The sequence below is a fragment of the Lissotriton vulgaris genome, chromosome 2_1 (genome assembly GCF_964263255.1).
Source record: "Lissotriton vulgaris chromosome 2_1, aLisVul1.2, whole genome shotgun sequence".
Classification (NCBI taxonomy): domain Eukaryota; kingdom Metazoa; phylum Chordata; class Amphibia; order Caudata; family Salamandridae; genus Lissotriton; species Lissotriton vulgaris.
In genome coordinates this window covers 1,579,273,768-1,579,298,893 of record NC_141687.1, presented here as the reverse complement: position 1 = coordinate 1,579,298,893, position 25,126 = coordinate 1,579,273,768, and positions in this window count along the sequence as shown.

The following is a 25,126-nucleotide window of genomic DNA, read 5'->3' as shown; positions in this document are numbered from 1 at the left end:
GTGTGTTTCTCCTGCCTGGCAGGTCGCTGCTTCATTTCAAACATGAGAGACAAATATAAGACTTCAGACTGACAGAAACACACCCAACCTGATTTTTTTCCCTTCTCTAACTTTATTTCCAAAGTGGCTTGGATGAACAGAGTTTATGGGTCAAACATATAGGCATTTTTCCAATCAATCACAACCTGAACTGCTGATTTTGACATAGAAATGATTTATTTCTGTTTTTATCAAAACATATGTTAGAACTGGGGGCAGCACTTCGGTGGCAGGCCCGAGACACCATTTTAGGGCTACTCATGTGGGTGGCACAATCAGTGCTGCAGGCCCACTAGTAGCATTTGACACCACCAGCCCTGGCACACTAAGTGCACTTTACTAGGGACTTCTGGGTATACAAATATGCTAATCAGGTATATCAAATTACAATAACAATTTACACAGGGAGCACTTACACTCTAACACTGATCAGCAGTGGCAGAGTGTCCAAAGCATCTAACCAGCAAAAACGAAATCCAGCACAGCATCAAAAATACAGGAGGTAGAGGCAAAAAGATAGGGGGAAACCACGCCAAGGATGCCATGTCTAACAACACATATTTGCAAAGAAAAACAACAATAATATCTTTATCAATGTTTTTAAATGGTTTAACAGTTTTCAATCGTCAGGAACTGCCACAATGTGTAAGATGTGTTGACAACCACATTGAAGCCAGCACAAGGTGAACTCCTATGTGCCTGGTGAATTGCATAGTCCAGTGCACCAATATACATTGTGCAACCTGTAGGTGCGGGTAGCTACGGGTGTGCCCCTTCTCAATGATTCTCTTGGTGTGCATTGCACGACAGTTAGGCAGTCATCAATTTTTCCTGCACTGTATGCCTTCTGTAGGTTTACACTTTTTAAGCAGGTAAAGTAACTAGCATAATGTAAAATGATGTCCCCCCACCCCTGCAGAATGTGATGAGGGGCCCTTTACTCCTCTATATCTCACCAATATTCATTGTCCTTGCATGAATGGGGGCCCTTGAAGGGTCCCGCAAAGGAGTCCGCAAAGGGTTGGAGGATGCACAACAGGGGCTGCAGGGGCCTGTGGTCTGCCCCTGGGTAAAGCAGTATTTCGGTAGTACTACTTACATACTCATAGATGTATTTTTGAAAGGTACAGTTGGAGATCCATACCTATGTCTTTCCTATATTTTATGTGCAGAGGTCTTCACCAGAAATATGGAAACCTCTACATGCATGAGTCTGTTTTTGGTGTGCATGTGAGAGTAGTAAGTAGGAGAGAACTGGAACTGGGAACTATCTGCTATAACGTGATAGCAGGAAAAGGAACATTTTGGAGGGACAAAGGATGGAACATGCAAATACAAAAAACGTGCAAGGGGGCCTGGCCTGCGTCCCGAGGTGAGATGGCAGTCCCTGTGTGAGCTCCACCGCATCGCGGGTCTCGAGATTTCATTTTGAGCCTCTTATCCCGGCTCTTTGCATGTGGAGTGACAGACTTCAATGGCAGCAGATGTGGTGAGTCTGGAGACCGTTTTCTGGAGAGATTGTCACCTGCTTCACTACGTTTTGGACCCGCGGTAATTTCTTCTCTTCACAGACGCGAGCGGCCACCATTTTAAGTCGTTGCACTCGCGTCTGCCTCAAATGTCAAAATTTGCCGCTTTTGATCTTACCCATGGTGTAACTCCACAAGTACTACCTCCTGCTGTATGTTTTGGTTGACGCAAGTGGCACTGTTTGCTTTAAACGCTCAGAAGCGCATTTTTTTCTCAAAGCTTCTCTTGCACAGTAAGTTTTTCCAGTAAACACGCTAGAGCCCGCCTTTTTAAGTCGCTGTGCTCGCGTTTATTTGCCAAGTTTTGCTGCGCCCACTGTTGGTAGTGCCACAAGAATTCCACAGACACCACTTGCTGCCGCTTTTCTTTCATCATTGCATGAGACATTATTATTTACATCCTCAGAAGCACTGTGTTGTTACTCCTTGCGAGGATTCTATTCATAAACTGCTGGTGTTTGTAATCACCTAATATATCACCAAGGGTGTTCCTTGAACCAGTGCTCCTATTACTAACAGGTTCCTTCTAACTGGAAATTGGAACTGGCAAGAGGTTCTTGTAGTAAGAAAAGGCGAGATGTCATGACAGATTCCCTTATCCTAATATTGCTTACCTGAAATGATCCTTTCTTGACTTAGTACAAACTGGTATATGCAGTCCTTTTCTTGATGTGACCAAGATACTGAGGAAATGAAGCTATCTTCCCTTGAAACAGTGCCAGTTTTTACTCTTCCGAAGAACTTTCATTGTATTTCATTTTTACTCTTCTGAGGAACTTTCATTGAGTTTGATTGATACTTTTGGTCTTTGTACAGCAATTGTTGCAGATATCTCATACCTTATCTTTTTTCTCACTTTTTAGTGATTACTCTCTCACTATGGCTAATGATCTTCACTCTGCTAGATCCTCTGTATCTGGCACAAAACCAAAAAGACATAAAAATGATCTGTCTTCTCCCATTCATTTGTCTCAGAATCCTGTTTTGGACTCAATATTAGATGAGGTTCATGGTCTCCAACCCTTTATGTCCATGACGAATGAAAAACTGAAACAGATTGAGGAGAGGATTGTTATGAAAGGCAAGGTACTGGAATTGGAACAACGTGTTAGTGACTTACAAGATGTATCTACTAAAATACCTTTCTTAGAACAGGAAATTCACAAGCTTAGGATACATTCAGAGGACCTTGAAAATCAAAATTGTAGAAATAATTTACGCCTGTATGTTCTACCGCAAAACAATGATGGTTCAGATATGGTAGCATTTTTACAAAAGTTCCTTCCAGAACTCCTTCAGATTCAAGCTTCAACTAACTCTCTCAACATACAAAGAGCACATCGTCTGGGACGTCTAAACCCTTACGCTACTAAACCACAGGGAATCATAATGCTTTTTCTTGAATTTACTGAGCTAATGCAGGTTTTGAAGGCTGTAAGACTTAAACGTCTTATTTGGTCTGGTCATAATATCTTCATCTCTCAGGATATCTCCAATGCAACAAATGCATGTCGCAAATAATTTCTTGCACGGCGTCCTCAGATGAGACATCTCAACTACCGTGTCCCTGCAAGATTACACACAACTGTCGGACACATTCATTTGATAATCCAGAAAAACTTAAACTTTATCTTCAGGATTTTTCGTAAAATGGAATTGTTATTAATGGTTATTTTTTCTCTTTGATAAGACATGTCACTTTCAGTTTACCATGCATATTTTGAATTCATCATTCATGCTTAATTCAATATTCTCAGAGTTTTTGTTTTTCTGTTTATTCATGAGGTTCGTCTTTTCTCTTCTTAGTTATTCCTTTCTCTGAGATCCGTGTCCTCTGGTGTCACTATGCTTCTCTTCTTTCAACTTCTTTTCTTTTTACAGATCTGATTGTCATTCCTTGATCTGCTTTCTTACTTCTTCCTTCTATTTCTGTTCTCTTCTTTCTTCATTTTTCTTCTTCAATTTTCTTGTTTGATTTCACGTTTAAATTTGTCTTTTGGTAACTGTTTGTCTTTTACAAATGCACCACATTTTATCTCAGTTTTAATATTGTTCCTTAACAACTGTTTTACATTTAATATTATGTTTTTCCTATCTCATGCTAACCATTATCTTTCCATTTGTTTCTTTTGTTGTTCCGGCAGTCACGTGTCTCTGTTTCCTCCTGTTCACATATCCCAACGTCATGGTTAATGTAGTTTCGTAGAATGTTCGTGGTCTTGGTCATCCTGTGAAACGTCAAAAGGTATTGTCTTATTTAGCCAAACTTAATACCCAGGTTGCCTTTTTACAGGAAATTCATTATAATGACAAAGAGTCTCTTAAACTTAAACGCCAATGGGCAAAACAAATTGTGTTTTCTCCTGCTGTTGATCGTCATGGTGGTGTTGCTATATTCTTTCACAAATCTATTCATGTACAGATTCTGTCATCAGATTGTGATCCCTCAGGTCGTTGGGTATTAGTTAATGCTATAATTAATAAACAACAAATTACATTCTTTAATATTTATGGTCCTGTAAAACCAGATCCAGAATTCTGGAAATCTATCAAATTGAAATTACTATCTATTTCAAATTCTCACATTGTGATGGGTGGTGACTTTAGCAATTGGTTGGACCTATTTATGGACAGACAATCTAAATGCAAATTTAACCCAGATAAAACTCACAAATTCTTTTAATTAGCTATTTCCTCTCGTCCCCTATTGGATACATGGAAAACGTGTAATCCAGATACCACAGAGCTTAACTTCTACTCTCCTGTACACCATACTAGATCTTGCTTTGATTATATTTTAATTTCCAAATCATTGTTACCTAGTCTCCAAACAACTGAAATTGGTTCTATTTTTATCTCTGACCATGCTCCTGTTTCTACTCTTATTGGCCTCTCTACTACCACATGCAAACAAGGTTGATTGTGTTTTAATAACCACCTCTTATCAGATCGTACCTTTGTATCAGAAGCATAGTCCTTTATCAAGGAGTTTACTATTGCCTACTCTTCCAAAAAAAAGCTAATGAATACTAAATATAAAGAAACACTAGCCCTTATTAAAACATTAGAACACAATTACTACTTATCCAAATCCCCATCTTCCTTACAACATTTAATTAAAGCTAAGTCCACTCTAAATAAAATAATTACTACAGATGCATGTAACATCATCCTTAAGATCAAATCGAAGTACCAGAGAAGTCAAAACAAAGCAGGAAAGATGTTCGCAAATTATTTAAAGTCAAATCAGAACGTAAAACTATTGTACCTATTCACTCAGAACAGAATAACGCACTCCTTTCAACTGACTCTGATATTATTAGTACATTTCAATCATATTACAATCTACTATATACAGAAACTACTACACCTTCTGATGAAGACTTTACCTCCTTTTTCCGAGATATTCCTAAACCTAAAATCTCCCCAGATCTTCTTAAATAGCTTGAGGAAGACATTTCCCTTCAAATACTATCTGATGCTCTCAAATCTCTGAAAAAAGCAAAGGCCCCTGGCCCTGATGGTTTTTCAGTTGAGTTACATTTGGCCTTCTCCTCAATTCTTGCCCCTAAATTATTAGACATTTTTAATTCTTTCATATCCAATTCCAAGGCCTGTGGCTCTTTTTTGGAAGCCCTTATTATTGTAATCCCCAAACCGTATAAGGGCCCATCCTTTTGCAAAAAGTTTCGTCCTATTTCACTAATTAATTATGACTGTAAAACGTTTGCAAAAATTTTAGCGTAGCGTCTGGAGAAAGTTTTACCCTTCGTTATTAAACCTGATCAAACTGGTTTTCTTAAAGGTCGCCTGGCTTCTGATAATGCCAGAATGTTCTCCAATATTTTAGATCTTAGCAAAAAATATTCCTCTCCTTTAGCTGCATTATCGTTAGATGCAGAAAAAGCCTTTAATCTCATTAATTGGGATTGTCAAATTATTATACACTGATCCAAAAGCTTGTTTTTTAGTTAATGGCCTTTTTTCTTCATATTTTTCTCTCCAAAGAGGTACCCGTCAGGGTTGTCCCCTTTCCCAGTTACTTTTTTTATTGTGCTAAGAACCCTTTTGGAACGTATTAGAAGTAACCCTCTCATTACTGGTTTCAAAATAAAATCCCAGCACATTAAATTGTCTGCTAATGCTGATGATGTTCTTATTTATATGTCTAATCCTATATCCTATATTTCTGCATTCTCTAGGCTATATATTAAATTTTCTAAGACGGAGATCTTACCCTTAAATCCTTTATGTTATAAACATTTGTTTGACTCAACCATTTTCACATGGTGTCCCCAAAAAAAAATATTTAGGCACATGGTTTTCATCTAACATTCACAAAACATTACTCTATAATTGTATTGCTTTAAAACTTAAAATGACAATTTGTTGAATCTTTGGTCACCTCTATTTTTATCATGATGGGGTAGTCTTGATACAATTAAAATGATGATTGTTCCCCAGATATTGTTTTTATTATCTATGTTACCATTCCAAATCCCTAAATATCACTTTATTCAGAATAATTTGTTATGTATTACATTTCTATGGAATAATAAACATGCACGTATTACTATCTCCAAATTGATTTGTCCCAAGGATGAAGGAGGTGTAACATTTCCTGACTTTCAATTATACCATAATGCTTTACGGATTCGTCAGTTATATACTTTAGCTGCAGATCATCAGGATTTATCTAAACCCTCATGGGTTAATGTTGAAAGTTCCCAGATACATTATTTTTCAGTAAGGGATATTGCATTCATCTCCAATTATACCTTTATTTCTAAATACCCAATTTTGACGCATTCCATTACCTTTTACATACTCTTTTCTTTAAAAATGTTGACAAATATCAGTCTTTTTTAGCCTCTTCACTATGGTTTAATAAATACATTAGGTTTTGACACAAAACCTTTTATTACAAGCAATAGAAAGAAAAGGGCATTTTTTATGTTAACCAAATGATTGTTAATAATGTGATTTTATCCTTCCATCACTTGCAAGAGCCCTTTCACTTATCTACTCATGTATTCAGCAATATAATAATTTAGTTCCCATATTACAAGAATGAGTACAGAAATGTATCTCTACCCCAACTCCTACTTTTTTCACGCCTGAAACTCCCTTATATCAAATTTCTACTGATTCTATCACTAGTGCCTCTTATATTTATAGAATATTATCTACTTCAGAGGTCATACGGAGTAAGTCCATCACTGAACTTCAATGGGAACAGGAACTACCCCAGACATTATCTGTATCTCAAAGGGATAAGTTTTGACCTCCAAAGCTGCAAATATTACGCAATCTCTATATTTTATTTACAATTGAGTGGTTATTCCTCCTATACTTTTACATAAATGTAATCATTCTATTCCCTCAGGTTGTTGGTCTTGTCTTTCTGCTGAGGGGTCTCCAAGAAACACTTACTTTTTTATTGCCCTAAGGTACATACTTTTTGAAAGCTATATGGTCAAGATGTCTTTTGATTTTTCATTATAAGATTCAATTTAACATTCGAAATGTCTTTCTTGGTACGTTGTCACCCGATTTTGATCAAATTACCTCCAAATCTATTTTATTTGATGTATTTCTTGCTGTAGCTTTTAAAGTTATATTAACTTGCTGGAAAGACAACTCTAAACTATCCTTTTTACTTTGGTGTAATGTAATATGTGATGAACATAGAATTGCTTCTGTACCCCATTCTTTAAATATTTTACAAATTAAATCTGATCTACTACGGTTACCTTTCACTACCTTTCTATTATCATCTTCTTAATCTTTACCATTTATTATTCTATTTTCCTTCCCTCTTCTCTTTTCTTCCTTCCCTTTCTCCCCTTTTTTCTTCTCCTCTTTCTTTGTTCTCTATCTTCCTTTTTCTTTTCTCTATTCTTTCACTCTTCCTTTATAAAAAACAAATCTCTTTATTTTCATCTTGAATTCACTCTGTATTTACACAGGTTACTTATGTATTACTATAATATGACATGTTTAGGTTTACTAAGTATACCTATTTTTATAGTCCGTATTTCTAGATTGTTAGAACAATGGTGGAGAATTGTGACTCACAGGTTAGAGGAGGCAGACCTGGAAGCAGAGGTCAGCCTGAGACCAGGGTTCAATTCCCGGCTCGGCGCGGTCTTGAGTCCTAAAATGTCCATGGACTCGACAATTCTCGCTCCGGTGCCTACTCGATTCACGGGTTCACACTCTGTGACTCTGGGCAATAGCTTGCTTAATCTCCACAACGGCCCCTCGCGGCGGGATGCCTGGCTTTCACCTTGCGGATACCCTGCCGGGGTTATCTCACAAGGGAATACCAGGACGGGTTCCCTAAGCAAGCGCTTAGAAACCGCTCGGTGATTTGCGCTATATAAATTCCTGTACATTTACATTTACATTTATGCAACATTGTGCACTTGTCTTCTACATCTCATGTGCGCTAATGAATACTATTGGTTTATGCTTATGTACTCTTCTTTACATCAGAAATGTTAAATGTTTAGTTTTTTAATCCGGTTTTCTTTATCTTCAATAAAAATTATTTAACACAAATAAAAGGCATGTGCAAAAGGTTAAGTCCATTGGTATTAATCAAAGTTACACCCACATATACTACAGCCCCAAGAGGCTCCAATCTATCCCAGGCAGTTCACACAACACACTTGGTCACTCATAGGTACTCAAAGGACATCATATTGAAATCAATTAATATAGATGCAAAGGACAAAAAAGCAAACACAACACACTCATTCTATGTACCTACCTACAAAAGTAACAACTTATTTTAAAAGTTTTGTCCTATTTCACTAATTAATTATGACTGTAAAACGTTTGCAAAAATTTTAGCATAGCGTCTGGAGAAAGTTTTACCCTTCGTTATTAAACCTGATCAAACTGGTTTTCTTAAAGGTCGCCTGGCTTCTGATAATGCCAGAATGTTCTCCAATATTTTAGCTCTTAGCAAAAAATATTCCTCTCCTTTAGCTGCATTATCGTTAGATGCAGAAAAATCCTTTAATCTCATTAATTGGGATTGTCAAATTATTATACACTGATCCAAAAGCTTGTTTTTTAGTTAATGGCCTTTTTTCTTCATATTTTTCTCTCCAAAGAGGTACCCGTCAGGGTTGTCCCCTTTCCCAGTTACTTTTTTTATTGTGCTAAGAACCCTTTTGGAACGTATTAGAAGTAACCCTCTCATTACTGGTTTCAAAATAAAATCCCAGCACATTAAATTGTCTGCTAATGCTGATGATGTTCTTATTTATATGTCTAATCCTATATCCTATATTTCTGCATTCTCTAGGCTATATATTAAATTTTCTAAGACGGAGATCTTACCCTTAAATCCTTTATGTTATAAACATTTGTTTGACTCAACCATTTTCACATGGTGTCCCCAAAAAAAAATATTTAGGCACATGGTTTTCATCTAACATTCACAAAACATTACTCTATAATTGTATTGCTTTAAAACTTAAAATGACAATTTGTTGAATCTTTGGTCACCTCTATTTTTATCATGATGGGGTAGTCTTGATACAATTAAAATGATGATTGTTCCCCAGATATTGTTTTTATTATCTATGTTACCATTCCAAATCCCTAAATATCACTTTATTCAGAATAATTTGTTATGTATTACATTTCTATGGAATAATAAACATGCACGTATTACTATCTCCAAATTGATTTGTCCCAAGGATGAAGGAGGTGTAACATTTCCTGACTTTCAATTATACCATAATGCTTTACGGATTCGTCAGTTATATACTTTAGCTGCAGATCATCAGGATTTATCTAAACCCTCATGGGTTAATGTTGAAAGTTCCCAGATACATTAATTTTCAGTAAGGGATATTGCATTCATCTCCAATTATACCTTTATTTCTAAATACCCAATTTTGACGCATTCCATTACCTTTTACATACTCTTTTCTTTAAAAATGTTGACAAATATCAGTCTTTTTTAGCCTCTTCACTATGGTTTAATAAATACATTAGGTTTTGACACAAAACCTTTTATTACAAGCAATAGAAAGAAAAGGGCATTTTTTATGTTAACCAAATGATTGTTAATAATGTGATTTTATCCTTCCATCACTTGCAAGAGCCCTTTCACTTATCTACTCATGTATTCAGCAGTATAATAATTTAGTTCCCATATTACAAGAATGAGAACAGAAATGTATCTCTACCCCAACTCCTACTTTTTTCACGCCTGAAACTCCCTTATATCAAATTTCTACTGATTCTATCACTAGTGCCTCTTATATTTATAGAATATTATCTACTTCAGAGGTCATACTGAGTAAGTCCATCACTGAACTTCAATGGGAACAGGAACTACCCCAGACATTATCTGTATCTCAAAGGGATAAATTTTGACCTCCAAAGCTGCAAATATTACGCAATCTCTATATTTTATTTACAATTGAGTGGTTATTCCTCCTATACTTTACATAAATGTAATCATTCTATTCCCTCAGGTTGTTGGTCTTGTCTTTCTGCTGAGGGGTCTCCAAGAAACACTTACTTTTTTATTGCCCTAAGGTACATACTTTTTGAAAGCTATATGGTCAAGATGTCTTTTGATTTTTCATTATAAGATTCAATTTAACATTCGAAATGTCTTTCTTGGTACGTTGTCACCCGATTTTGATCAAATTACCTCCAAATCTATTTTATTTGATGTATTTCTTGCTGTAGCTTTTAAAGTTATATTAACTTGCTGGAAAGACAACTCTAAACTATCCTTTTTACTTTGGTGTAATGTAATATGTGATGAACATAGAATTGCTTCTGTACCCCATTCTTTAAATATTTTACAAATTAAATCTGATCTACTATGGTTACCTTTCACTACCTTTCTATTATCATCTTCTTAATCTTTACCATTTATTATTCTATTTTCCTTCCCTCTTCTCTTTTCTTCCTTCCCTTTTTCCCCTTTTTTCTTCTCCTCTTTCTTTGTTCTCTATCTTCCTTTTTCTTTTCTCTATTCTTTCACTCTTCCTTTATAAAAAACAAATCTCTTTATTTTCATCTTGAATTCACTCTGTATTTACACAGGTTACTTATGTATTACTATAATATGACATGTTTAGGTTTACTAAGTATACCTATTTTTATAGTCCGTATTTCTAGATTGTTAGAACAATGGTGGAGAATTGTGACTCACAGGTTAGAGGAGGCAGACCTGGAAGCAGAGGTCAGCCTGGGACCAGGGTTCAATTCCCGGCTCGGCGCGGTCTTGAGTCCAAAAATGTCCATGGACTCGACAATTCTCGCTCCGGTGCCTACTCGATTCACGGGTTCACACTCTGTGACTCTGGGCAATAGCTTGCTTAATCTCCACAACGGCCCCTCGCGGCGGGATGCCTGGCTTTCACCTTGCGGATACCCTGCCGGCGTTATCTCACAAGGGAATACCAGGACGGGTTCCCTAAGCAAGCGCTTAGAAACCGCTCGGTGATTTGCGCTATATAAATTCCTGTACATTTACATTTACATTTATGCAACATTGTGCACTTGTCTTCTACATCTCATGTGCGCTAATGAATACTATTGGTTTATGCTTATGTACTCTTCTTTACATCAGAAATGTTAAATGTTTAGTTTTTTAATCCGGTTTTCTTTATCTTCAATAAAAATTATTTAACACAAATAAAAGGCATGTGCAAAAGGTTAAGTCCATTGGTATTAATCAAAGTTACACCCACATATACTACAGCCCCAAGAGGCTCCAATCTATCCCAGGCAGTTCACACAACACACTAAGGGCCCGATGTAGGTAAACGGGATTTTCCGATTTCAAAATACCGAGGCGGGCCGAATCGGTATTCTGAAATCGGAAAACGAGATGTAGGAAAAAAATACCGACTGAAAACCGATTCGGTCGGCATCGGTAATGAGATTCGGTACGTTCCGATTCAGCTCGGTCCGAATCGGAAATTACCGAATCGGCCAACAACGATTCGGAAAATACCGAATCGGCTACCACCGAATCGGATATTTCCGATTCGGCGAATACCGAATCGGTAAAAGCCGATTCGGTAAAAACCGATTCGGCAATCATAGACCCATGGCGAAAAAGCCCATAGGAATGCATTGCATGACCCGATTCGGCTTTTACCGAATCGGATAATACCGAATCGGATTTTACCGATTCGGATTTTACCGAATCGGTAAAAGCAGACTCGGCAATAGGCGATTCAGCCAATGAGGTGGCTCCCCCGCCCCCACCCAAACAGGGAGTGGCAACCCTGGCAGGTGCAGCCAATTAAGAAGTTTCTAGAAGTTTCTGGAAAGCCTGCCTGAGCCCAACACACAGTTAGCAGCAGTGGGAGAAGGAGGTTGCAGACTGAGCAGGAGCAAGAGAATATGGCAGATCAGGCAGGAAGCCAGAAGTCCTCCCAAAAGAGGAAGCCCAAATTCACCACCACAGAACTACAGGTGCTGGTTGAGGAGGTGGTGAGGGTGCACCGGCAGCTCTTTGGCAAGCTGTCCCTCAACGTGCCAGACAGCACCAAGAGGCGATTGTGGGCAGACATCGCCCAGAAGGTCAATGCTGCTGGAGTCACCCCCAGGTCCATTGAGGAACTTAAGAAAAGGTTCTATGACCTCCGCAGCCTCACCAAGAGGAAGCTGGCCGACCTCCAAAGGCAGGCTGGACTCACCGGAGGAGGCAAGAACCCGGCGCCACCCCTCACCGAGCTGGAGGAAATTGTCTCCAGCACCATCGAGAGGGAGAGCATTGTAGGGATCGGGACCCTGGACAGCACTGCGATGGCCACAGCTACAGGTAAGAAGCATGCGCATCATGACACACCCTACCAGACACCTCCCCATTAGACACAATGCATAGGCAAACACCAGCACTGTACTGTCACCAACATACAAGAGACAAGCATCATGGTACATGTAGTCAGCAGAAGTTATCCAAATATGTCAGTGCAGAATCACAAGACAGGAAACAGTGTGACACGGTGTAAGGAGATGCAAGGACATGTGGAATGCCATAATTGTACTGACTGTAATACATCGGCACTCAGTTTACAAATGCTTCTTTGTACCTAGGGGCACCATCAGGCGGCACCACTGTGGCAGCAGAGGGAGCTTCGACATCACATACTGCAGTGGCAGGGCCGAGCACCAGCCAGCCTGGCCAGGAGGAGGAGGAAGAGGATGAGGAAGGAGACACCCCAGGGCTTGGAATGGAGGGAGTCCTGGTGATTGATTTCCAGGCAGTGCACTCCCCAGTACTGCCCAGCTCACCCCCCTTGCAATTTTCACCATACAACTCCCCAACAAGGCAGACCATTCCGCCGACAACAGCTCCTGCCACAACCGTGGCCTTGCCACCCGTCCTACCTGTCCTGGGAGCAGGGGCTCCGGGACCGGCCAGCACCACACCACCACCAGTGGCACCCCAGCCCACTCAGCAGGCCGGAGGCAGCAGTGCCAGACGCCGTGCCACCACCACCACCACCACCACCACCACTGCTGCACCAGCACGGGAGGGCAGTGTGTTCCTGGGCCTGGAGGGCCAGATGGTCAAAATCCAGCGCCAACAGGCCAGATCCACCATGGCCTGCCAACGCCAGCTCCTGCAGCACAACCTGCAGATGGGGGAGTTGGTGAAGGGGTTCCAGGCTGTTGTGGACAGCAACAAGGAGGTGGCAGCAGGGTTGGGCAGGCTGACCACTGCCATCACCCACTCCTCTGCCAGGCAGGAGGAGCATGAGGTTGCGCGCAGGAGGGATGCCCGGGTGCTCAACCGGGCCATGGCCCGCCTTGCAGCGGCGACTGCACAGCTGTGCCATCGTAGCGCAAATCAGGAGTCGGTGCAGAGTCAGCATACTGCTGAGCTGACCAGGGGGATGGCCAGGATCACCACGGCCATGGAGGCCATGTTAATATCAAACGCCGCCTCCAATCCTGCCCTGGACCTGGGTGATGCTGGTGACAGCAGCAGCTGCAGCAGCCCGGCCAGCGCTGCATCAGAGCCAAGGAGGAGCACCAGGCGCTCCGCTGATGCTGCTGGCCATTCGGAGGGGGCCGAGGGACACCCCAGTGGGTCTGGAAAGCGGTCCAAAAAATAGGCTGGCAAGGGGGGATGATCATACCAGAACCCTGGACTTTATTTGTTTTGACAGACTCCATTTTTTTATGCACTTCAGTGATGTAACTGTGGTGCATCACTATTAAAAAGTTTATTTTCAAAGCAACATTTAGCTGTCTTTGCATCTGTACTCAGTCAGAAATAGTTCTCAGTGATCTCCTCACGTCTGTATCTGCCATCACATGGCGTACACACCCCAGCTGGCTGTGTCAGTGGCACAGCTTCGTCGTCGTCATAGTCCTCGTAGTCAGACAACTCCACCTCAGTGCCCTTCTTGACCGCAAGGTTGTGTAACATTGCACATACAGCTATGATCTTGCAGCAGGTGATGGGGGTATACTGCCTTGCACCTCCACTCTTGTGCAGGCATCTGAATCTACTTTTCCAGATGCCAAAGGTCCGTTCAACAACATTCCTGGTGCGTATGTGGGCACGGTTATACCTCCTTTGGCTGGGTGTGGAGGGGTTGAGGTAGGGGGTGAGTATGAATGAGCGGAGGGCATATGCACTGTCGCCTGGAAGAGAAAGGGGTCACATTAGACACATGCATACATGTATTACACCTACCTACTATGTGTTATGGGGGTCTGATGATGTGGCTCACCTAGGAGGTATCCTTCTCCAAAATCGCCAGCCATCAGCCGTGCATATATGCCGCTCTGTTGGAATATATAGGAGTCATGGGTACTCCCTGGAAATTTTGCTACCAGGTCTGTGATGGTGCACTTGGCATTGCAGATCACCTGCACGTTGATGGTGTGTGTCAATTTCCGATTGCGGTATATGTATTCGGTGTCCGCTGGTGGGCAAATCGGAATATGCGTGCCATCTATGCAACCGATGACTTGGGGAAAGTGTGCCATCTGGTAGAAGTCCGCTTTGGTTTGTAGCAGTTCTGCGTGGGTTGCAGGGAATGAGATGTATTGGTCCATCCTGTCTATCATGGCGTCAAGGAATATGTGGAAGAACCTTGACAGGCTGCTCTGGCTCACCCCTCCTGCTGCTGCTACTCCACTTTGATAGCTGCCAGACGCTACCAGGTGTAGGCTGCATAGCACCTGGACGTGCGCAGGGATGGCGTGTGCCCTTGGGGTGTGGTGGTCCAAGTATGGCTTAAGGTCCCTGATGAGCTCAAGTATGGTGTCAGAGTCCAGCCTGTATCTCTGTAGGATCTCAGCCTCAGTGAGCATGAACAGGGTTATCCTCTGTCTGTAGACCTGTTCATTTCTTAGCCATTCCCTCAGTCCTTCCTGCTGTAGCCGTAGCCGCCTCGCAATGACATAGAAAGCTGCCATCCTGCAAGTTGCAATGCATTTTGGGACTGTTTATATGGGTTGGAGTTGGTTACCACCTGATTGCAATCCATGGTAAATACCGAGTGAATTCTACCGATTTTGAGCCGATTTCGGTGTTTCTGTGCCTCCCTACATCTCCCCAACTGTCGGAATCGGGGAATTTCCCGATCGGAGAATCATACGAATCGGCATGTTTTCCGATTCGGAGCATGTCCGAATCGGTATTTTTTCCGATTCGGTACATGGACCGAATCGGTGATTTTCCGAATCGGTGTCACTAACGAATCGGTAGTGGGACCGAATCGGTGATTTTCCGAATCGGTGTCACTAACGAATCGGTAGTGGGACCGAATCGGTGATTTTCCGATTCGGTGTCACTAACGAATCGGTAGTGGGACCGAATCGGTGATTTTCCGAATCGGTGTCACTAACGATTCGGTACATGGACCGATTCGGTCTTTGTAACCGAATCGGTGTTTTTCCGATTCGTTACATATCCGATTTTCGGTATGTACGTATCGGATTCTTTCACATTCGGTACACATTCCGAATCGGTTTTCTATCCGATTCGTTCTGTTTTTGGTTCCCTACATCTCGATGGCTGTTTACCGATCGGTAAGGGCCAAAAATCGGTATTTTCGGCCGATACCGATCGGTAAAGCCCTACCTACATCGGGCCCTTGGTCACTCATAGGTACTCAAAGGACATCATATTGAAATTAATTAATATAGATGCAAAGGACAAAAAAGCAAACACAACACACTCATTCTATGTACCTACCTACAAAAGTAACAACTTATTTTAAAAATAATTCACAACAAACATATAGGCAAAGACACAACATGAAACCCAGGTAGAAAATAATCACTTCAGATAGAGTAGTCTACATATATAACTTCAAGGCTAAAATTTCCATTCAGCATGTCCGACAATGGAAGGGGTGGTGGATCACCACACTGATTATCAGATGGAACACAGTGTATAATCAACTAATCATACACAGTCTGGCCACATAAAATACAAACTACAGTCAAACCAACTTTTTCAACAGGTATGTGAATATGTTTGTCGCCTAGGCCCTCATTTTGGGGCATATTTGCAAGCCCCTATAGCCACCACGTTGTGATGGCCATAGGGGCCTCACCTTATTTACAAGGCAGGGTTAAGCCACTTAACGTGGCTTAATGCTGCCTTGCCAAAAGTTATGCTGTATTTAGCATGAAAGGGCAGGGCAATGGGTGTTGCGGGAAGCGTCCTACTGCAACACCTATTGCAGCATCCTATTTACAAGGGCAGAATGAATGGTAGGAAGCGCCAAAATTAAGACCAGGGAAATCCTGGTCTTAAACAGGTGAAATGAGGAGAAATGCTTTATGTCATGTGTGCTGCCTTGTGTTTTAAGCAAGCCGGGCCGACGACGGCTGAAATGCCAGAAACCGGTCCCCGGAAGCTTGTTTCCTTCCCAGTATAAGAATTGGCTTGGTAGTTTGGTTTGCCCTGTTCCCATCATGCACTGGGACAGAAACAGACTAATTTGCATGTAGCCAGGTTCTGAGCTGGGATGGTGCAGTGAGCTAAAAAACGGTGATGGATCAAGCCCTGATCTTTGGACTGGGTAAGAGTGGTCTGCTTAATTCAGACACTCTGTTCATCACCACCGCCTTTTCTGAATCGTTTTTGGCCACTATAGGTGTGGCAGGCTATACTCAGACATGAGTCCCTTGCTCACTGCACCATCAGGATTCAAGCAAGCCGGGCCGACGACGGCTGAAATGCCAGAAACCGGTCCCCGGAAGCTTGTTTCCTTCCCAGTATAAGAATTGGCTTGGTAGTTTGGTTTGCCCTGTTCCCATCATGCACTGGGACAGGAACAGACTAATTTGCATGTAGCCAGGTTCTGAGCTGGGATGGTGCAGTGAGCTAAAAAACGTTGATGGATCAAGCCCTGATCTTTGGACTGGGTAAGAGTGGTCTGCTTAATTCAGACACTCTGTTCATCACCACCCCCTTTTCTGAATCGTTTTTGGCCACTATAGGTGTGGCAGGCTATACTCAGACATGAGTCCCTTGCTCACTGCACCATCAGGATTCAAGCAAGCCGGGCCGACGACGGCTGAAATGCCAGAAACCGGTCCCCGGAAGCTTGTTTCCTTCCCAGTATAAGAATTGGCTTGGTAGTTTGGTTTGCCCTGTTCCCATCATGCACTGGGCCAGGAACAGACTAATTTGCATGTAGCCAGGTTCTGAGCTGGGATGGTGCAGTGAGCTAAAAAACGGTGATGGATCAAGCCCTGATCTTTGGACTGGGTAAGAGTGGTCTGCTTAATTCAGACACTCGGTTCATCACCACCCCCTTTTCTGAATCGTTTTTGGCCACTATAGGTGTGGCAGGGTATACTCAGACATGAGTCCCTTGCTCACTGCACCATCAGGATTCAAGCAAGCCGGGCCGACGACGGCTGAAATGCCAGAAACCGGTCCCCGGAAGCTTGTTTCCTTCCCAGTATAAGAATTGGCTTGGTAGTTTGGTTTGCCCTGTTCCCATCATGCACTGGGACAGGAACAGACTAATTTGCATGTAGCCAGGTTCTGAGCTGGGATGGTGCAGTGAGCTAAAAAACGGTGATGGATCAAGCCCTGATCTTTGGACTGGGTAAGAGTGGTCTGCTTAATTCAGACACTCGGTTCATCACCACCCCCTTTTCTGAATCGTTTTTGGCCACTATAGGTGTGGCAGGGTATACTCAGACATGAGTCCCTTGCTCACTGCACCATCAGGATTCAAGCAAGCCGGGCCGACGACGGCTGAAATGCCAGAAACCGGTCCCCGGAAGCTTGTTTCCTTCCCAGTATAAGAATTGGCTTGGTAGTTTGGTTTGCCCTGTTCCCATCATGCACTGGGACAGGAACAGACTAATTTGCATGTAGCCAGGTTCTGAGCTTGGATGGTGCAGTGAGCTAAAAAACGGTGATGGATCAAGCCCTGATCGTTGGACTGGGTAAGAGTGGTCTGCTTAATTTAGACACTCTGTTCATCACCACCCCCTTTTCTGAATCACCTGCCTTGTGCAGGGGCAGGAGCAGGTAAAAAAAATAACAACCAAATTCACTAACCTTAAATTAATTACATTCTTTTGTCATCAAAATTATATTTTAGTAATAAAATAAACATACATTTTAATGAACTGTTTTATAGTTTACATTTTAATAATAAATATGTATTATTATTTGATGCAATACGGCACAGCAGGAGAACTTGCTGCGTTGCATTGCATGAAACAAAGGTACCAGAAACGCTCCATATTTACAAAGATGTAGAGCATTTCTGCTCTCTCCTTGAGCTGGTGCAATGTGTGCTGCCTAGCACCAATGCAGGTACCCTTGCACCATAGTGCAAGGGTGCCCGTAGTAGAGGCAGGATGAAATGAAGATATTTCTCCTTGTTATGCCTTTGTCTGGTTGGTCACTCATTTTGGTGCAAACCCAGGTTACAAGTATTTGCAAATCTGGGTTTGTGTCAAATACATAGGTGGGTGCATGGGGATATCCATGCTCCACCCATGTAACTCTTACCTGAGGCAAAGTAACAAAATGAAGCTCTATGCACTGTAGTGCATTACTTAGCATTTACAAAATCACACAATGCCTCACATGGTGGCTTTGCATAGGTTAGTTGATTCCAAAAAGGATTTTGCGTTTGGGCTGCGCCACAAAAGTGGTGCAATCCCAAAGCAAATCAGTCTGTATCAAAAAGGGGCACCCCTAATAACATTTCCTATGTAAGGGTCTACATAGCATATGTGAGAAAGCCATATAGGAAACAGAATGAATAGTGGACTATCAAGTTAACACAAAAAATATGTAAACACTCAAAATTATGTCATCAGAAGTTCATATTTTATTCAATTATCTTTTTTATATAAAAGGGGAGAGAGGTTTATACATTCATTAATAAGATCAAAGATGTTATGCCCCGCTCAATTGTTGGGGCAATTGTCAAATAATGCAGTCACATGTGTACAATATAGTCATTGATCTATACATACAGAGTCTCTTCAATCAAATATGAATATTCACAATGCAAATTACAAATCTGCATACATAAAAAAGGGGGTATTCATATTCATATATCTCTCATGGCTAATAATGTGAATATTTATATATTATTGGATATCATTTTTCCCCAATATCTTCTCTAAAGTAGCACCTGGAAGGTCATTGGGCCCGGGTGCCCCATCCTTTCTGATAGTTTTTATTACTTCTTTGACTGCGTTACAGTCTTGTTCTTTGCCTGAGAATTCCACTGAGGCCTCCTCCTCTGTATTTGCACTTGCCAAGGGACAAACTTCAGAGCTTCCAGGATCTATGGTGCTCTCCTTTTCAATATAGATTGTGGCGATGTGTCTCAGCCATGCATCTGCATGTGCAGAGTTGCGCCTGTCTACTTTACCCTTCTCCAGGCTGGCTATAAATTGCTTGAGCTGACGTTGTTTGTGTGGTTTCGAGAGCTCGTGTATCATTATCCAATCTTTATCTATTTTATTTTGTTTAAGAGACCATAGCAGATGTATGCGCTTTTTAGATAGGTCTTTACACATTTCCCTAGTTTCTTCGTTTCCTGAAATCCTACGTATTATTGTGCTTAATTGTTTGTTGTTGTGTTTATGTTGTCAGGTGTACGTTGTCGTTCCATGTGGCTGTCTTTGTAGTTATTGACCAGTATAGTTTTTAGCGCACAAATCCAACTCGTCAAATTTTCCACACTAGGTTGGTTTCCAGGATGCTTACCTTTGCACTCTTGTTTATCTTTCCATGTTTTAAATAATCTGGCCTGATGCTTGTTCCATTTCAATCTTCTAACTAGGTTGCATTCTTCAATCCCTGTTGAATGGGATACTACAACCACTTGTTTCCTCTGTGTAATACTGGAATATAATTCCACCTGCAGCAGTTTGTGATCGCTGGTTTCGTGTGATTTTACTTCAAAGTTAACTATTTTCTGAGTGAGAAGGCTGCATAAAAGATGAAGTAAATTGTGGAACAGATCTTAAAAGTGGCAGTACCGGAGTATTTGAGATCCAAACTTTTCCAGATTTCATTGGCAGCCTTTAAGTCATTCTTTCAGAGCTGGTTGGACACAACATGTCACTCTTATTTGTTCCCAGGTAGTGCAGATTAAAGTTTCCTACAATCACTTCGGACTATAGCGCATTAGTATATAAAATTTCCTCTATTAAAGTTATAGTATTTTTTGTAACTTCCAACTTTTTCTGATCGTATACGTTTAGGTATATGTTTATAACGAGGATTGTGGCGCTTTCATCTCTGTCCCAATTTACCACTATTAAGAGTACCTGCAATACATCTGACTCAATTTTTACCCTTTTTACTTTTATCTGTTTTAGATGCTTTACATAAATTGAGATTCCACCAGATGGTCTACCAAACCGATTATGTTTAGTTGGCAGTCAAGGTGGACATGATCTATAGTCCAGGTCTCTTTTAGGAATACTATGTCCCCTTCTTGCAGTATATTTATTACTGTTTCATGTTTAAGGGCTCTACATATTCCTGCCACGTTCCAGGAAATGATTTTAAGATTGAAGAGTGATTTATGGTTAATGTAGGGTGAACTTGACGTTTCCAATACTATGGGATCAGCGGTGGACGACCCTTGTTTATTCAATAAGGTATCTGATAAGACATCTTGGTCATTAGGAATAAAGAGTGCCAAGTTGTAACTCTCGGCTTATCCTACTAAAGTGATCATTGCTTTGAGTTTTCAGTGGCCCTTTGTCTTTTACTGTCCAACTTATGGTCGTGTCCACCTGTCTCCTTACTGATATGTTTGGTTTCTTATAGTTTTTGTCTAAATGTATTTTTGATGTGCCTCGCAATATCCCCTTTGAGTGTATTTTGATTATCGTTGTATGATTTATGTTTGCCGGCTCTAATAGAATTGATGAATACTTTTCTTGTTCTGTTGCGATTACAAAAATACCCCGTCTCTAAAAATATCTTTTCCGCTAAGGACTGCTTCAGACGTGTTGATGGTTTGACCAGGTCACTATGGTATCTTCTTTGCAGATGTCTTCCTCTTTTGGTTCAAATTGAACACAAACTATATCTTCACTTTTTATGAGTCAATGAAGGTATATTTTGAAGGAGCATTAGTAAATTCCCCCTGTTCAGTGCATCGTGTCTACCCTTTGATTTGTACTGTGGTTGAACAATTGTTTTATAGATGTTTCTAGTGTGGGCAGAGGTTGGTGTTGTGCCCCACAAGGGTTCAGGGTGTGGTGTTTATTTATGCTGTGTCTCTCTTGGTGCATTGTCAGTATTATTGTACACAATGTTTTGGTTTTTTAATCCATCTCCCGTTATTTCATTAAGCAATCCAGATTCAATTTTATCCCTAACAGTTTCTTTTGTTGTTTGTACAGATTTATTTACTGTTCCACCGTTTTCAGTGGACACTGATTCCTGTAACTTAGTGTTTTCGATATGAGCACCTTCAGACAAAGGTTTGTTTTGTTTTGTTTTTGGCTCCTAATGAATATCGAATATAGTTTATTTGATAGTTGCCTTTCCTAATTTAAACGAGAGTTGATTTTGGCCTCAGTAGAGACATGTGTAGACTGACGCCAGCTCATTCTGATTTGTGTGGACTTTCGACGCTTTAATTGTTTTTTTTGTTTTTTATTCATACGTCATGACAAATTCGAATTGATAGTACTGGTTGGATTTTCCTGTTTGTTTTCATTATCTGGGATTCTGCTAATTGCTACAGATTGGGTAGTGGTTATTGGATCCATATTTATGTTTGTATTTCAATTTGTAAAATCCTTTTTTGAAATATTTTCTTTGGTAATTTGCTCAGTTGTTGCAGATGATCTCTTACCTACTATTTGAGTTGCTTGTATCTTTAAATCTTCAATAAGGGTTGAACGCACTACTGGGATTGATGCCAATTCGTCAATTGTTGGCCCACAGGCGAAGTCTGTGGTTGCGTATGCTTGGGCTCGTGTGATCAACGTGTTCAAGTTAGCCAGTTTTTGATCAATCCCTGATATTGTTGTTGCCATGATGTTAAGCAAGTCCACTTGGACAGCCATCTTGTTTGATTGATATTTCAGGGCCTCAAGTGTGAGTTGAGATGTTTTAAAGAAAATATCCCATATTTTTCCTGGGTCTGTCGTTGCTACTGGGTGTGTGATATCAATGTATTGGTCATAGTTGTCCTTTGCAGGAGTGTTATTAAAAGGGGAATCAATTTTGACTATTGGGTATTTTGCATGTTGTCTTTATTATATGGGAATGCATGTTCCGATGTTTGAACCAGCCTAGTGTGGGTTTCTACTCCATCTCCACCTTGATTTTTTTTTCTCCTAGTCTCTCGTGTGCTGTGCTGTTTTGTGAGCTAGCCGACGGTACTATACAAGTCGATATTTGTATTTTACTATCAATTTCACTTGTTTCCACATGTTGATCTGCATGTTGTGTGAGGTTTGAGGAATACTTGGTAATTTTTACATGTACCTCAATTGGTTGGTGGACCCTGGTGCTCTGAGGTTACTCTTGAGATTTTTGTAACAATTGTTTGGCTGGAAATTCTTTGGAATATTTGTCCTGTTGTAATAAGTGGTCTCCATTCGGCAGGAGATCCTGGTCCTTAATAGACCCCCATGTTTGGTCTATTTGTTATTTGAGTTCTTGGTCCTGCTGGGACTCAGTTAGAGTTGTGGCCCCTATATTATTTGGATCATTTTTTTAAAAAAAATTCCCTGTGTGAATAGATGGTGGGATTGGTGATGGGAGCCGATGCTGCCATCCTTCCTTCTCATCGTGATGGGATAACATTGCACCCTCCGGGTCTTTTAGAAAATTAATCTTACTTGGTATGCTGATTGATTTTGCAAACATTTTGTGCACTGGTGACATAAAGGCTGCACCGCACCCTCTAATCTTCCTTTGTTATTTTTTGCAGTTGATCCTTGGCATTTCTTCTTCCTTTTTATGGATGGAAGTGTTGTTCTCTCTCGCCCTGACATCATAATATATTTAGAATGCGTCTTTTGCTCTTATTTTCTTTTTTCCTATTTCTATTTCTTATTTAATAATAAGAAGAATTAATTGATTGTGCTTTGAAGTTGATTTATAGTAGTTTATAACAATCTTGCTACTAGCAAGCTGCGATTTGTTTTTAGGGTTTTGCTCCTATTTTTTTGTCGCACACTTGCAGTGTCTTGTAGTGTCTTCGAAATACTGTGTCCAGAAGGCGTGTGTGTGACCCAGCTAGTTGTACTGGCCTTCTTTTTGCAGGGCCTCTGTGTGCTATATGCTGTATGCTGTATACTACCAAGCGAAGCAAACCCCAAAATCCGTAGACAATGGGCAACTGGCCGGGCGCACCTGTGCCTCTATACCCCTTTAGGGCCTCTGCCGCTGCCACTGCCACTGCCACTGCTACCAATACTGCATGTTGTGAGGTGCAGTCTGTGAGCAGTACACTGTAGGCTGTGGCCTGTGTCTAAGGGACTAACCTCCAATGTTGTCACCTCCACCCAACTCCAACCCTAACTCCAACTCCAACTCCAGGGGGGGCACGGGGAGCAATAAACAGAAGCCCAAGCTCACATCTTTCCTCCACACACTCACTCACTAGTCAATCGCTGGACGCTGGTCTCCAATCTGTGGGCATCGGTCTCTAACAGGTCCCTCCAAACACCGGATGTACTGGTGCTGCAGCACATTGCTCTCTCTGCTCTATCTGCTCTCGGCTCTCAGCACTCAGCACTCAGCACTCCACTTTTCTGTGCTGTGCTTTATTGTGTGCTGTCTGCCAGTACAGTCCTCTGCCGTCCTCCGCTTTCAGCTGTCGGCTGTATGTATGACAGCCTTATGTCTGGCCGTGTATCAGGCAAAGTGGGACAAGGGGAGAAACCTGACTTGCGGCACCGCGAGGCAACCAGCCTCAGTCTGACCACAGCTGCAATCCACTGAAATCTACCTTCCCCACCGCCTAACCCTCCCGAAGTCCGCTAATGAAAGGGTGGGGCGAAAGCGGGGTTAAAGCTGAGCAATGCAGATGGAAGAGCGGTGCAGGGTGGGGGCCTGGGAGCAGGTGCCGCGAATCGTCTTCCTCTTCTTCGATCGTGGCCACGGACAGCGTAAAAATATGAACTGGATTTGCGCCACTGGAATTAGAGGCAAATGGATGGTCCATTAAGTTAGCTTCTTTAAAACCACAATGCCCAGCAATCTGGGCACTTACTTCAAGGAATTGCATTACAGTGGATGTTCATAGCCACAGAGCTATGAAGTGCTGGACAGCTGGATCATATAACAGAGGGCCTCCTATGTTGGTCACATTTTAGAACACATGATAGGCTTGAGGTATCTTTCCAGCCACATAGCTGCTACCCACGGCTCAGCTCTTAGTATGTTTATGTCCTCTCTATGCCATTGTCATGAACGAAGTGTCATTGAGAGTACATGGTAAATCTAACTATTGTGTGTATTTATCCTTTTACATTCTGTTGTATCACATGCTGGAGCACAGGCGGTTGATCCGGTTAGATCTTGTTTACCTTTCGAAGTTCGTTCGTGTCACTATCGACATATGTGCAAATGTTTAGCCTCTAGCACTATGCAGTCTTTAACCCACAAATGCTCTTTGTCCACATTTGTCTGACTCGAATCAGACATTGACAGTTTGAACAATATATCTAGTTCATGTTGGCATTGTGACACAGACACTTTAGTGTGGACCCATACAAAAATATTACACTCATCATCTCATGCCCAGCAAACAGCTACGCGTGCCTACATTCCTGTGTGCCATAGTGAGCATAAAGTAAGGATGAAACCCGATGAGCAAGCAAAGGCCCCCTATGTGCAAAGGTGACAAAGGTTTTTTTTGGAGGATTGAAGTGCCAAGTACTTCACTTGCACTTTTTTCAGAAACTTATAAAAGGAGCATCCACCAATGACAGCATTACATGGGACAGGGGAATGAGGCACTTGACAATGTGATTCTTTTTCACCGACACTATTGAAATAGGAAAATTGTGTCTTGTTATGTACATGAAGAAGTGGACACATGCCCTGAGGAATCTTCTGTTCT